Source organism: Trachemys scripta, chromosome 6 (genome assembly GCF_013100865.1).
Source record: "Trachemys scripta elegans isolate TJP31775 chromosome 6, CAS_Tse_1.0, whole genome shotgun sequence".
In the NCBI taxonomy this organism is placed as follows: Eukaryota; Metazoa; Chordata; order Testudines; family Emydidae; genus Trachemys; species Trachemys scripta.
Window position 1 is genome coordinate 49,681,940 of NC_048303.1, and position 15,943 is coordinate 49,697,882.

General features: G+C 39.8%; 1 non-coding gene across 1 annotated transcript; it reads left to right on the top strand.

The window, feature by feature from the left end:
- The first annotated feature begins 359 nt into the window (after positions 1 to 359).
- Positions 360 to 478, top strand: LOC117879686. The gene has a single exon (XR_004646343.1). It is a non-coding gene; the product is annotated as a U5 spliceosomal RNA (small nuclear RNA).
- Positions 479 to 15,943: the final 15,465 nt, after the last annotated feature.

Consider the following 15,943-nt stretch of genomic DNA (forward strand, 5'->3'; position numbering starts at 1 on the left):
GAATTAATCCACCCCCTCATTATTTTGTCCACCAGTAAGGCCTAATATTCAGCACACACTCATTTTGGTTCATTAATTTCCTGTTTCACATCTTCTGTTTTTACCAAGCATAATTTTGACATAGTCCTTGAACCATACCAGTAGACCCCCTTGTTTAGACTAATTAAGTTTTTCTGTCTCCTTTTCATATCTTTTACTGTCAGCATTTGCTGTTATAGGGTATTGTGACATCTCAACATTTTCACATATTTTTTACAGTTGAGCTTACAATTAGAGTAAATTTGCAGCCCCAGTTATCACAACAGCACTTCCTGCTTGGTTCGTATCCTGAATCATGAGGGTAATAGTATTCCTTATATATATTCTGGTTTCTCTTCAAATTGTATAAATCTTTCACCTTTTACTAAAGATTTCTGTGGGGAGGAATATCTATGATAAATATCTAATCTTGTCTTGAATGCTTAATAATATCTAGCAACAGTGACTCCCAGAGTTCATTTCTTTAGATTAGGTTAATTATGTCTTGTCTTTCTTTAAAAGAAAAAAAGCCTTTTATCAGTTTTAAATTTGCTGTATTTTAATTTCATTTGGCATCCCCTTGATTTTTGTACCGTATTAAGAGAAATAACAAATGGAATTCAATATACACCTCTACCCCGATATAACGTGACCCGATATATCATAAATTTGAATATAATGCGGTAAAGCAGTGCTCTGGAGGGGCGGGGCTGCGCACTCCGGCGGATCGAAGCAAGTTCGATATAACGCGATTTCATTTATAACATAGTAAGATTTTTTGGCTCCAAAGGACAGCGTTATATCAGGGTAGAGATGTACCATAACTTTAAAAGGCAGAATCTTATTTCAAAGATGGCATAAAACTGGCAGATCAGATCCAAAGTCTCCCTGAATATTGAACCCACAAGTTATTTGGCTGAACATAGGTGTAACTGGGTGAAATTATATGGTCTGTGTTATGCAGGAGGTCAGACTAGATGATCTAATAGTCCCTCCTGGTCTTGAACTCTATGAATCAACCTTGACCAATTTAATATTCAGATTCAGTTTTAGATTTATATTACATAGGTCCTGACTTCACAGAAGCCTTCTCTAAAATGTAAATGCCACGAGGAATATGGTTGTTTCTATAGAAGGACAACAAATAGAAAAGGAGCAAAGAAATAAATGTTGCAGAAACCTGAAATTCATGTATCCAACCTTTCTGAAAATTGTCACCTTTTCATCCTACATGGGTACCTCTTTCTAATGGCACCATTTCAACAAAAAATCCAAATTAAATTTGTTAAATCATGTTAGAAAATGACTGAGTTACTAGTTGTATTTATTCCATGGATTGAAATAAATACAGATTTTCCTTTGAGGAAGCATTTGCCCACTATTGTACTTCCTGAATCAATACCATTTTGAAGGTGCCACTAAGTTAATTTATCTTTTTAGTCCCATATACTTGTGCAGTTTGGCAGCTACAGAGGTCAACAGAGATAAAACTGTGTTTCTTAAGACGAAGTAGTTCTGAAAAATTAGAGGTCACTCTAATTACAACCACTCAAAGCTAAACGTAATGGCAGCCTGCCTTTGCTTTAAAGATTCTGGCAGTGTAATGTGACTTGAAAAATGAAGTAAGTCATCAGTTTTGTATATTCAGCGGGTTGAACTGACAGTCATCTGGAAAGCAACTCAATCTATCTTTGAATAAAATCTATTGAAGTCAAATATCTTAATTTCCATTCACCAATAATTACACTGTTACATAAATTAATCACCAAACATGTTTGAGGCTAAAAGGATGTGATGGGAGTGGAGCACAACTAATATGCACCTAAGCAAGTAGGTCTTTTTATTAAGAGAAATCTGATGATATTGCTATACTGCTACAAGCCACCCTCCGTCCCCACTCACACATAAGGGATGTGTGGGTGCCTTGTATTCTGATTCCAAGAAGAGTTCATTATCACTGACTTTTATTTACCTTTTCAAGAACAAAAACAGGTTGGGTCAGATAGTGCTGATATACTTTACGTTTGGCTTTAAATGCTGATCGCCATATCCAAGGCCTGTCATGCTCACACATCAAAGCATGATTTAATCAATCTCAGTTTTAAGAGCATTTTCCTGATATCCAGTCTAAGTTTTTCCTTCTTCAGTATCACCCTATTCGTCTTAGTTATGGCACCATGGCCTTCTCTAGACATTTGTGTTATACTGGCTGAGATCTGCCCCATCTCTCTGTGTCTATGCATATACCTGTTAACATTTCCCATGTTTTTGAAGTGAAATGTTTTCAGTTGGTTGACTGGGTGTGCTCCAATATTTCATGCTAAAAGTTTATGAGGCTTGCAAATGCTGAAGAATAAAATATTCTGACAAATCAATTGTGTTAAGTTTTCGGTGTGAGAATGTTGTGCCATGTGTTTTCTTTGTGGCAGCAAAACACAGTAAGAATAAAATGGAGTGCCTGTTAAACCCAAAACATGCAATTTATCATTATTAGGCCAAATCCAGAATTCAAATGAAAGGGGATATGCAGCTAGTTACAATATAAAAATAGATGGAACAAGTGAAACAGGCTACATGGTGGAGTTTAGCTCAAATGTTTTAGGTCCTGTGAGAATCTCTCAGTGGGGGAAACTGAAATGAACCTAATAAAAATAGATTACTTTTTTTTTTTTTTTTTTTTTGGGTGAAAACTACATGCAGTTTCTCATAAAGAAAATATGAGCCCTTAAGTTTCAACCCTAAATTACTCCAATCTGTTATGTCTCTGAGGACCAGGGCCAGCTCCAGGCACCAGCTTGTCAAGCAGGTGCGTGGGGCGGCCACTCTGGAGAGGGGTGGCACATCCAGCTATTTGGCGGCGGGTCCCTCACTCTGGCTCGGAGCGAAGGACCTTCCGCCGAATTGCCATCACAGATTGCGATTGCGATCGTGGCTTTTTTTTTTTTTTTTTTTTTGGCTGCTTGGGGCGGCCAAAACCCTGGAGCCGGCCCTGCTGAGGACACTAAGAAAAAAAAACACCTAACAATCTGGGAAATGTCCATTCTCTTTATAGAGAGAACAAAACCTAAGAATTTTCTACAATAATGGTTTGACATAAAAGTTACTGCCTTGTTTGATGATTGTAACTTTGGAGAAACTTCTTTAACTGCATGCTGGAAACATACAGTAACCAGGAGATGGAATTAGATGGAATAGACCCTGCAGGATAACCAATGGCATGATAGCTGCCATTCTAGATCATCACTTCCTCACTCAGCACTCAGGTATATACAGTCACTGGCTGCATACATTGTAATGGTTGGAGTTGTCAGGACTCTCACCAGCATGAAATTCTTTCCCCTGACAGGAAGTTAAAATAAATCCATCCATAATTGTTCCCTTCAAGTGCACAATTTCAACGTTGGTGTCAGGAATCTCCTTGCAGATAAGGTAGAGCACTACCTTCTAATTCCATGTCTTCCTCTCAAAAGTTCCAGGTGCCTTTTGCTTGGATCTGAAGCAGGCTACAGTACTCTTTGACTGTTTAATCTTCTGAAAATGTATGTGATTAAGGCTGTGTCTACACTACAGACCTTACAGTGGCACAGTTGTACCATTGTAGTTGCGCCACGTAAGGTCTCCCATGTTCTATGTCGGTGGAAGACAGCTCTCCTGCCAGCATAATTAAACCACCCCCAACAAATAGTGGTAGCTGTGTCAGTGGGAGAGCATCTCCCACCAACATAGCACTGTCCACTCCAGTACTTTTGTCAGTGAAACTTATGTCGGTCAGGGGTGTGTTTTTTCACACCCCTGACTGACAAAAGTTTTACCGACAAAAGTGCTAGTGTAGACAAAGCCTAATAAAAGTTAAGATTAAGGGATAAAATACAATGATTCACATTATTTTCCATCTGTATTTCATACTAATAACCATGAAGGGACCTTCAGGAAAAGAGTGTTCTGTAAATAAAAATTAGTAATTAAGCATTCCAAGACCAAGGTCTGAGTTGCTTTAGTTCTCAGATTGGCTGTTTTATGTTTTTCAAACATTGAATAAAAAGTGACGTGCATGTCACAAAGTGTATTTACTGCATTTCATAGAGATGCTTACATGCTGAAAAATCAGACTTTTGAGCCATGTCTAGACTAGGAGCTTTTGCAAATGTATTAGCTACCGTGTATTAATTAACACATTTTCAAATATCACTTATCAGCTAATGCAGAGAAAGATGATGGTGTTTAAAAACACGTCAGCTGGCTGTGGTGAACCATAGTGGTTGAAGGAACCAGCTGACAGGAAGAGCAGATTGAAAAAAAAGATAATAGTGTTACACCAAAAGCTTTGTGGAAAAGTGAGGGGTTTTTTTAGATTCCAAATATATATATATATATTTTTCTTTTGAATGTTTAAATTTCTTTTCGGATGGAAAAATCCAACTGTCCTAATTTTTAAATGTTTTCTCCTTTTATTTCCACTGGAAAAAGAAATGGAGAAGTTTAAAAAAAGGTCAAAAGAAAGTGTTTTTATATAATTGCGAAACAAATGAACAGAATTTTTGTTGTTGAAAGATCAAAAAAAGTCTAAAATTTTCCCACAAAAACACATTCATTTCTCAGAGTGAAGTGAGAGGCAGATTACGACATCCTGTAGCATATGGCATTAGGAATGAGGGAATTATGATTGCTATTTTGGGTAGCTATGCATTTACTACATACTAATTCTTGCTTTGTGAACTGTTCATCTAAAAAATTTACTTCTGACCTAGTCTTACCACCAAAAGGAAGACTACATGTTTGTAGTGGCCATGACTTTGGTGAAAAAAAACCCAAATGACTTTTAGGATGCCTGCCACCCAGCCACCCTATGACTGAGCAAGACTCCTCCATGAATTTTTCGAAGCACAGGCAGATGGAAGTCAGTTTAGATTTTTGGAATTTAGAGCAAAGATTCCCCTTGCTGACTCTCAACAAAATCTTAAGATTGGTCCTGTGCATAATGGTATGAGGTCTATGGGTGGGCCTCGTCACCCACATTATAATCTGACTAGCCAACATTGGGCTTTAAGAGCCTGAACTTACATCATTGGAAGTCAACAAAAGTTTTGCCATTGACTTTAGTGAGAGGAGGACCAACCCATAACTTATCATATGGTACTCCCATGTTATGATGATGCATCAGTTGAACTGAGTATCCTGAAGTAATATTGCTGTACTGATACCTAGTAACTCCATTTCTTCCCCCCATTCATTTGCGTTACCCAGATCTCATTTCCATTGCTACTCACTCAGTACAGCTAGCCCTGCCAATGGCAACATTAAATAATTTTGGACCCAACTTACATGCTTAACTACCAGTACGTGCTTACATTCCATTTAAAGGGATTTCAACATAGGCTTAAAGTTAATCACATGCTTAAGAGATTGCTGAATTAAGGCCATTGTTCATGTTGTTGAACATTGAAGATGGTAATATGTTTACTCTTACCCCTCTCCTGTGGATCTAATTTATTTACTTTGCAAACAAATCTTGAGTTTTTCTTTGTGCCTTTTTTATTTGTACTTACTGCCTGGCTTCCAATATTAAACAAAACCAAATGTTTTGTAGGTAAATAGGCAGACTGCACATGTAACAAGGTAGCAAACATTACCTGTTTTTTAAAAAATAAAATTGAAAAAAAACTTTTTAAGCTTTGTGCACTATTATGAAGAATAGTTTACATTAAAAAAAAAAATACCACCACTGTCAGGAAAAATCCAGCTGGGATTTCTTATCTCATTTGCAAAGATGCTTTTAGGTAAAAATACCCATTGGCACAGATCCTGCATAATCAATTAGCACCATACTTCAATATAATAGAAGTGGGGGGAAAAGGGTTATAGTAGAGACAAACTAAGACCCCAGTCTTGTAAACACTTTATGCATGTACTCAACTGTACACATGTGAATAGGCTCATTTTGTTCAGTACAACTACTCGTGCTTAAAGTTAAGCATATGTGTACGTATGTGCAGGATTGGGGCCTTATTTTGCATTTTAGTGTTGACCCTGTTTTGGACATTGAGAAAAAGCACAAAATTAAGCTTATGTACAGATTTATTTCCCTATCACATAATACAGTTACCAAATTCTAGCTTTAAGTTTTCAGGCCTCTGTTTTGTTTCAATGGCAAATTCAGCTTAACAAAGTCAGGGAGAAAATGATTTACTAGCAGTTATTTTCACTTTGCTCAAGCTAAGGACATGTCTACACTTATCTCCAGAGCAATCGATCCAGTGGGGGATGAATTATCATGTCTAGTGAAGATGTGATAAATAGATCGCCGAGCGCTCTCCTGTCGACTCCGGTACTCCACCGGAGTGAGATGTGTAGGCAAAGTCGACGGGGGAGCATCAGCAGTCGACCTACCGCAGTGAAGACATCACAGTAAGTAGCTCTAAGTACGTCGACTTCAGCTATGCTATTTTCGTAGCTGAAATTGCGTAACTTAGACCGACATAGCTCGTCGCCCTTTCCCCTCCCCCCAGTGTAGACCAGGCCTCAGTCTTTTCAATCTTGGCTATGAGCTAGTAAACATAATAATGAATGGGAGAGTGAAGCGGAGTTCTCTAGTTCACTGCTACTTCAATGAGAATAAATATAAAACTACTCACAATAATATTATTTGAAATACAACTACTACTAGCCAGAAAGCAGCAATGTGAGTTGATCTTGAAGGTTGATTTTAAAATTTATTTTAAATGGACAATGTTTAAGGGCTCCTTAACCGCCTTGCACCTATCAAGGCTCCAGGAACCTTGCTCTGTGTGCATATGTCCCACCCACTTGCACATGGAACTGACACAGCTGTGTGTACAGAATCATTCATCCTCCCAATTTTTCCCTCTGAAACTTGTAGAGGATTTTATGCATTGTCTAGGGTCTGTGCAGGAGATGGGGATAGGTGGGGCATGAAGATCCAGGAGGATGTGAGTACAGGGGAGGTGAGAGACACCATACCCTTGCCCTTCCAGCTCGACGGAAATTAGGCAAAGAAGTAGGGTTGTCAAGTGATTAAAAAAATTAATCACGATTAATCACACTGTTAAATAATAATACAATATTTTTTATTGAAATGATTTTGGATGTTTTCTATATTTTTAGATACATTGATTTCAATTACAACACAGAATACAAAGCATACAGTGCTCACTTCACATTTATTTTTGATTACAAATATTTGCACTTTAAAAAAACCAAAAGAAATAGTATTTTTCAATTCACCTAATACAGGTATTGTAGTGCAATCTCTTTATCATGAACGTTGAATTTACAAATGTAGAACTATGTAAAAAAACCCAACTGCATTCAATAATAAAACAATGTAAAATTTTAGAGCCTACAAGTCCACTTAGTCCTAATTCTTGTTCAGCCAATCACTCAGACAAACAAGTTTGTTTACATTTGCAGGCGATAATGCTGCCTGCTTCTTGTTTACAATGTCACCTGAAAGTGAGAACAGGTGTTCTCATAGCACTGTTGTAGCCGGTGTCGCAAGCTATTTACGTGCCAGATGTGCTAAAGATTCATATGTCCCTTCATGCTTCAACCACCATTCCAAAGGACATGCGTCCATGCTGATGACTGGCTCTGCTTGATAACAATCCAAAGCAGTGTGACCGAAGCATGTTCATTTTCATAATCTGACTCAGATGCCACTAGCAGAAGGATGATTTACTCTTTTGGTGGTTAGGATTCTGTAGTTTCCGCATCGTAGGGTTGCTCTTTTAAGACTTCTGAAAGCATGCTCCACATCACATCCCTCTCAGATTTTGGAAGGCACTTCAGATTCTTAAACGTTGGGTCAAGTGCTGTAGCTGTCTTTAGAAATCTCACATTGGTACCTTCTTTGCGTTTTGTCAAATCTGCTGTGAAAGTGTTCTTAAAATGAACAACATGTGCTGGGTCATCATCCGAGACTGCTCTAACATGAAAAATATGGCAGAATGCAGGTAAAACAGAGCAGGGGCATACAATTCTCCCTCAAGGAGTTCAGTCACAAATTTAATTAATGCATGATTTTTAATGAACGTCATCAGCATGGAAGCATGTCCTCTGGAATGGTGGCCGAAGCATGAAGGGGCATATAAATCTTTAGCATATCTGGCACATAAATACATTGTAATGCCAGCTACAAAAGTGCCATGCAAATGCCTGTTCTCACTTTCTGGTTACATTGTAAATAATAATAAGGCAGCATTATCTCCTGTAAATAGAAACAAATGTGTTTATCTTAGCGATTAGCTGAATAAGAAGTAGGACTGAGTGGACTTGTAGGCGCTGAGGTTTTACATTGATTTGTTTTTGAATGCAGTTATGTAACCAAAAAAAATTACATTTGTAAGTTGCACTTTCAGGACAAAGAGATTGCACTACAGTACTTGTATGAGGTGAATTGAAAAATACTATTTCTTTTGTCATTTTTACAGTGCAAATATTTGTAATAAAATAATATACACTTTGATTCCAATTACAACACAGAATACAATATATATGAAAATGTAGAAAAACATCCAAAATATTTAATACATTTCAATTGGTATTCTATTGTTTAACAGTGTGATTAAAATTGCGATTAATCGAGATAAATTGTTTTAATCACGATTATTTTTTTGCATTAATCGTGTGAGTTAACTGCGAGTAATCGACAGCCCTACCAAAAAGATAATATCACCTGAGTTGCAGCATCTTTTCGGTTTAGCTCCCTCAGTGGTCCCAGGAGCATCTGCAGCCAGGAGTTACTAGTACTGCAGCTCCAGCGTAGCTGCACTGCCAGGGAGCTGGGGCAAAGACCCTGTCAGATGCCAAAGCCAGGGTACTGAGCAGACACAGGAGCTCTTTGAGGATCACTGAGAAGGCACCAGGTTTTCAAGCTGGCCCCATTGATTTTTTTTTGTAGTGGGGAGTGTGGGTGGAGAGGAGGGGAATAGAATGGGCAGATGGAGCTATGTATCTTACATATGGGTCTATATGATGGGAGGGAATCCTTATGGAAGGGTACTGTGCAAAGAGCACCCCACCCATTGTTTTATTCTTCTTTTTCCAGTGGTGGGGTGTGATCTGGGCCATGGCTATCAGGGCTGGCTCCAGGCACCAGCCCAGAAAGCAGGTGCTTGGGGCGGCCAAGGGGAAGGGGCGGCACCTCGGGTTCTTTGGCGGCGGGTCCTTCAGACCCTCTCGGAGGGAAGGACCTGCCGCCGAAGAAGAAAGCGGCATGGTGGAGCTGCTGCCAATCATGGCTTTATTTTTTTATTATTTTTTTTTCCCGCCACTTGGGGCGGCAAAAACCCTGGAACCGGCCCCTGATGGCTATGTTATTACCATGAATGTGAAGTTTCTTTCTTTCTTTACAGAAACACTCAAAGTTACACTGGCCCAAGTGCAAAGGAGCTACTGAGATATATATGGGTGTAAATAAGATCAAAATCTGGCTTTTGGAGTGCATGGTGATCAGTAAGAAAACAGCACTGTGATTGTGCAGTACATAAATTTCACTCATTCATTTTGATGTTGCACACCATGGAAGATTATGCACGAGACAGGCCAAGGGAGATGTTTTAAATCCAAACCATGGTAGATACCTAAATATAGCTCAACAAAATTTACATGAAATTAAATGAATTACAAGCTGAGAGCAAGGGTGAAATATATCAAGCCTAACCGTTATTTTACCAGAAACTTATAAGCCCTTGAGCACAGGTCTGTTATGCAAGTATTTTAGTATCATTACTGGAACATTATGGGCCCACGTCTGCCATCTCACACTGAAAAGTACTTACTCACATGAGTAGCTGCATTGAAGTCAAGGAATCTACTCCAGTGACTATTTACTATTCAAGACAAGTAAGGGTGGCCAAATCAGACCCTTTATTTGTAGTGTTTTTAGTTAAAATAATGAATGGAAAACAGCTATTTTACTTTTAGCTGTTGCATAGTACATAAGGTATTTTAAATGATAGTTAAAGGAAGTATTTCTTGCAGTTCACTCATTGATTTGGGAAAAGATTAGTCCATTAAGAGATTTCTCACCCAGTAAGCATTAATCTAAATAGAATGTAACTCGCAGTAAAAACCAGCATTGACCACAAATGCATTTTTTTCCCAGGCCATATAAATGGCTGCGGCACAAGTTGGGAGAAGGTTGCTAAATGTTTAAAAATATCAAATCCGTTTTAGTTGAAGTACAACTTTCCAAACTATGGGCACTTTATTGGGATTTGTTGATCAAGCGGTTCATATTACCCACTCTGTGTTTACAAGTGTAAACTATGCATACCATTCAGTCAGCTCAGAAGTTGCAGCAGGACTGAACAAATTTTCCTTCACCACATCACACTTTCTTCTGGTTTGGTTTGGTTTTGAAGTCTGCTTTTAGACTCTAAGAAATATTTGGAGAATGTGATGGTTACAGTTAAACATATTCTCAGTGAAAAGCCATTTGTTAGTAGATGGCTCCTCTCCCATAGGAAAAACAGCACTTTGTATACAAAACAGAAATTGGAAAGAAACAACTGAAAGGTGATTATAGATATTATAGACCATTCAAGGTGTATAGCAACTGTCATTTTATTTTATATATATATATATATAATGTAAATATCAGTTTGGATTCTTCTGGAATTAAAAACACTTGGTGTAAACCTTTTAAGTCACGTAATTAAATCTACATTGAAAAACTCTCCTTACTTAAACTTCAGTCCTCCCAGGTTAATGTTGGTGTTCTTAATATATTAAGATGTACTTACAAATCTCATAATAAGAACAAAATTACTTTAGAATAAGCTGTATGCAGTGTTGTTGTAGCTGTGTTGGTCCCAGGATATTAGAGAGACAAGGCGGGTGAGGTAATATCTTTTATGGGACCAACTTCTGTTGGTGAGAGAGACAAGCTTTTGAGCTACACAGGGCTCTTCTTCAGGTCTAAATTGCTCAGGTTTGGGTTAACAAAAAAGTGAACAAAAAAATAAAAAAAGAACCAGACTATGATACACACACACACACACACACACACACACACACACACACACACACAGCTAAATTCCTGTTCCTCACTCTGTTACTCTAGTTTTATATCAGTGTAACTCCAGAACCCTGAAGTCTTCAAAAGGAGAGAATAATTTGTCAGCATGTTTTTACCCTGGTTTGCTCCCATTACACTTACAATTACACTGAAAGTAGTAGATTTATATTTTAGTAAAAGTGAAATAACTATCCAAATGACATTTTGTGATGTTGACCCTATGGAATGAAAGTCAGAACATAAGAGTAGCCGGAGGGTCTTTGAAATATCAGCAATTGGATGCTAAGTGGAGGATAAGTGTTAATGGCAGAATTTTAGACATGTAATTTCCTGGAAAATTATACTTAGGAAAAAAGTAATAATTATCCAACTGGATATATAAGGCCAGAGCCTTAGCAGGAGTAAATTGGAATATCTCCAAGTTAGCTGAGGATCGGGCCTGTATTTTGCATATACCATCTCTGTGAATGCTGAGGCCTTTAATCTACACAAAAATATCTCAAATTTTAGTGATATGTGTTCATTTGTAGCCTGCCAAATTCTGCAGTCAAGAAGCCAGATTATGAGTCCCTCACTCATATCAGTGGGCAGTTACCTGAGTAGGCCCAGTGACTTCAGTGGTATTGTTTGGGTTGGTAACTGCCCACCAGCGTGAAAAAAGTCTTCACAATCTGGCTCTTGGAAAGGATTGTGCAGGGTTTGCAGGATCTGGCACATTGTTAGGATGAACAAACAGCCCCAGTAGCTACTGAAAACACAAAGGGCCTTTCCATCCCCTACAATGGGCTACTCCCACAAAGGGGCAGGAAACTCTATGAGGTACTTCTTGAAAGTTTCCAATTACCATAAATTTTACCCTTTTGAAATGGATGTTGCTTTGTTCCTTTCCAGCCTCCTGGAAAAGAAGCCGAGAGGGCTCAGCCCATAAAGCCAATGAATCTTGGAGGACAAGCAAAAGCCCCGTGTCTCTGTACTGAATCCCAGCCCCCACTGCTCTCTTGGGACCATGCTTAATACATTTATTAGAAGTTCACTGATATTGTCCTGGAGGACTGAATTTGGCCAGAAAATGTTTCATGCATTTTATTCACTATGTTACACATCAAAATCCTATATTTAAAGAATATTATTAAGGTTGCAAATTAAAAAGAAGAAAATTATAATGCATATGCACAAGAGGGACAAATTAAGGTTGTGCACAGGCAGCCTTAATTTGCCTCTCTTCTGCATATGCATTTAATTACATACTATTTTTCTACATGACCCTCTGCCTCATTCGGAGCACAGGAAGGATGGTGTTCACTTCAAGAGTAGCTATTCAATATTTGTTTTATCTATGTTGTTCAGAGTGTTGCCCTTGGCCTTATTTACTGGCCACTGTTCAAACCCTGCTCTGAAGACAGAATTATTAATTTCCTTGAGTTTTTTTACAAAGCTCGTCACTATCATATCCAAGTGCTTTACAGACATTGATTTATATTCACAACCTCCCTCTCAGATTTTATATCCCCATTTTATATATGTGGAACTGAGGCAGAGAGAGAGAATAAGGTCAGAAGTGTCCACTAATTTTGGATGTTCCATTTGAGGACTTGATTTTTCAGAGCACTTAACATTATATAGCACTTCAATTGCAGCCATGAGTGCTCAGCACTTCTGCAAATCAGACCCCAGGGTATCAGGTTCGGCACCCAACAAATTAAGAACACACACTCAATGACCTCCTGTGAAAAGTCTGGTTTAAGTGACTTACCCTCTATTACACAGCAACTCACAGAGGCAGGGATAGAATCCAGTTCCCCAGGGCATCATTCCACTGCCTTAACCATGAGACCCTCCGTTTTCTTCCTGCAATCCCCTGCCTCATTCACTATACATCTTCCAACAGGGGAAGAAATGTGGGGGAGAGGGGGGAGGGAGACTTTGCGACTGTGGGGTCCATTTCCATTCTCTTGTCCATTCAGGCCTCTGGGCAGAGTTCCTCTGGGCAGTGTCCACTGACTCCTTTAGAAGAGCAGTGGGCGCCGTCCGGGGTTCTCTGCTCGGTGTCCCCCTCTGAATCCCTTTGACCCCACTTCCAATCTGATTTTCTCTTTCCTTGTCTCCAGAAATCCTGAGCTGAGGGGGGGAGGGCTTCACTTTTGTGCGGACCTGCATTTGCTCGCACCAGTACTAATAATACTACTAAACACCTTCCAAGTTCTGCAGCAGAGATCCTACAGACAACAACTTCTTTTCCTACACAATACTGATGGATCCACAGAGCAGGTCCTGTGCTGATTAAGGCAGGAGTCCTGTGGGAAAAACAGTATGTGATCATGTGATTAAAGACTGTAGCAAAATGCATTCCCACAAGGAAGCCCAATTAAGGTTGCACACAGGCAACCTTACTTCTGGCATTTTCTAGCTTTCAAATGGTTGACTCTGCAGCTTTAACACCGCACTTTCCCACTGGATTTCACAGCTCTTTGCTGAAAGGCAGCAGAGGGATGGCGAGACTCAGAAATCTTGGGTTCCATTCCAGGGTCTGGAGGGGAGTGTGCTCTAATGCGCACAGACTCTTTTGCCCATCCCCCCTGCCCCAAGTTTGATCCCTTCTCTCCCAATCAATGTCCCTGTCCAAGTCCCAGTCCTGTCTTTTCCCAACCCCTGTCTCCTTACCCAACACCTATTGTCCTTGCTTACCAAGTCCTGGTTTTCACTCCTCAGGGTTCTCATCCCATTCCCAGTGTTGTTGCCCAATCAGTCCTAGTGCCACCCTCTGGGCTCACAGTCTGAGCCCCAAGTCTCTACTCCCCTTCCCAGCCCCGTCTCTTCTCTCTACACTCAGTTCTGGTCTCCTTGTTCAGCTCCCTCTTCCTTGCTCCTTGCCCCATCTGTCTCTCCCATCCTTTGCCATTGGCTATCAGTTCCAGTCCCCCTTCCTGGGCTCCTCAGCCATTCTCAGTCTTTGATGTCCCTTCCAGTCCTACACTTCTATGATTCACCCCACCTTGTCCCTGGCTCCTTGTCACAGTCTCTCTGCCCAGCCTGTACCAATTCTACCCCACACCTCGTGTCTGACTTTCCTCCCCCTGCTCCTGTTCCCCTTAGCACTGGTTCCTAGTCCCATTCTCCTTGTCCAGCCATTCCCAGTCTTCATCCCCAGTTCTTCATCTGATCTGAGAAACCTCCCATTTCTCTCCAGCTTCCAGTCCTAGTCTTCTTTTCTCCCCCCTTCCAGTCTGAGAATCACTAGACTCCTTGTCTCAATCTATTCCTTTTCCTTCGTCCATTCCAGTTTTTGTCCCCTCTGCATTTGAATGGCAGCAGTGGTTGGCACTGAAAGCACATTAGAGACATTCTTCCTGCTCTCATTTCCAGCGCCTGGCCCCACCATGGCCTGGAGCAGCAATTACATGGAAAGTTCTTCTGAGGCTCCTTAAGTGTTGCACTATAGGGAGCATGCTTAGTTGCTTCCCCTAGCATATGTGCAGTCTGGTCACATGGAGGAGCTGTGAGGGGATGGAGAATGCTCAGTCACTCTGTGGAGATGGTGCATACAGAGTCAAGTCAGCACTAGGAGGGGAGAGAGACTTCTGCATGCTCAGTGAGAATGGAATCCAGAAAGTTTAGCTGATAAAATTGAAGACTTTACTGAGCATGTATGAAGTGAGATTTAAAGGCTTATAGCTTAGCCAAATTTGGGTGGGTTTTCACAGGGATGATGAAAGGCACATTTCCTGACACGAAGGCCACCCACCTGCCAAATTTCAAGTCCCTGATCCAGCATTGTGCAAAGAAAATGTCACCAGAATTTTTTTAGCATGAGCAAACAAGCAAACAATATACTTTTTTCCAGCTTTGGTCTGGGAAATAGCTGAACCATTTTCACACCGAAAATAAACAACAATTAAGTCTGAGGCAGATATCTGCCATGTAAAATTTCAGCTCAGACAGTGAAGCAAGTGGGTTTTATAATAGGACTTGTGGGGCTACCTTAATAATATGTAGCACTAATGAGCCCTAGCAATAATTTCATCTAGAAGAAAGTTGTAGTGCCATGGCTGGATGTGGTGGTAAGTGTTTTTATTTGTACGGTGCAACATAAATTCTGAAAGTTACAAACAGGACTTCCACAGGAAAGAATATAGTTCACATAGGACAAACCCTTGTTTTCTCAGTTCTGCTGAAAGGAAGAGAAGAAAGTAGAAGGTCAAGGATTGACTTAATTGCAACTTCATTGATCTTATCAACATGAAAAGGTTGGCTAGGAATGAAATGGTCTCTTCTGCTCAGTTAATGGGTCTGCTGATGCACATTGGATTTATATAAGTAATTCTTTAACGAGGACTAAACAAATTTCTCCTGCATTTTTAGGGTGGGTTTACTTAGGAGTGGATAAGCTAAATGGAAAGAAAAGGGAAGGGAAAGGAGTTGAAGAAGACAGCCCCATATGCTTCCTGTTTACTTTTCCCATTCATGAAAACTATACAGTATAAGTCTACAGAACATGTGTATATATGGCCCTATTCAAACCTGTAACAAGTTTCAATAGCTTTTTCCAAGGTAATGTGTCAAAGGCCTCTTCAAATCAAGTTGTAACCTGATATTTGTCAATTAATGTGGGTCACACAACGTAAGGACACTATTTTGCAAGTTGAAAAAGACAAAAGGGAATATACTTCAAAAGAAAAATAGGATGGACCCATGTAATGGAAACAAGTAAGGAAAGAAGTGTGTGTGTGTGTGTGTGTGTGTGTGTGTGTGTGTGTGAGAGAGAGAGAGAGAGAGAGAGAGAGAGAAATTAACCTCCAGAGAGGGTCTACCTTTTGTGGCTGACATTTATGGTACACACCACACAATTCAAGCAGCATTAATAGTTTTTCATAAGGTTGAACTGTTTCA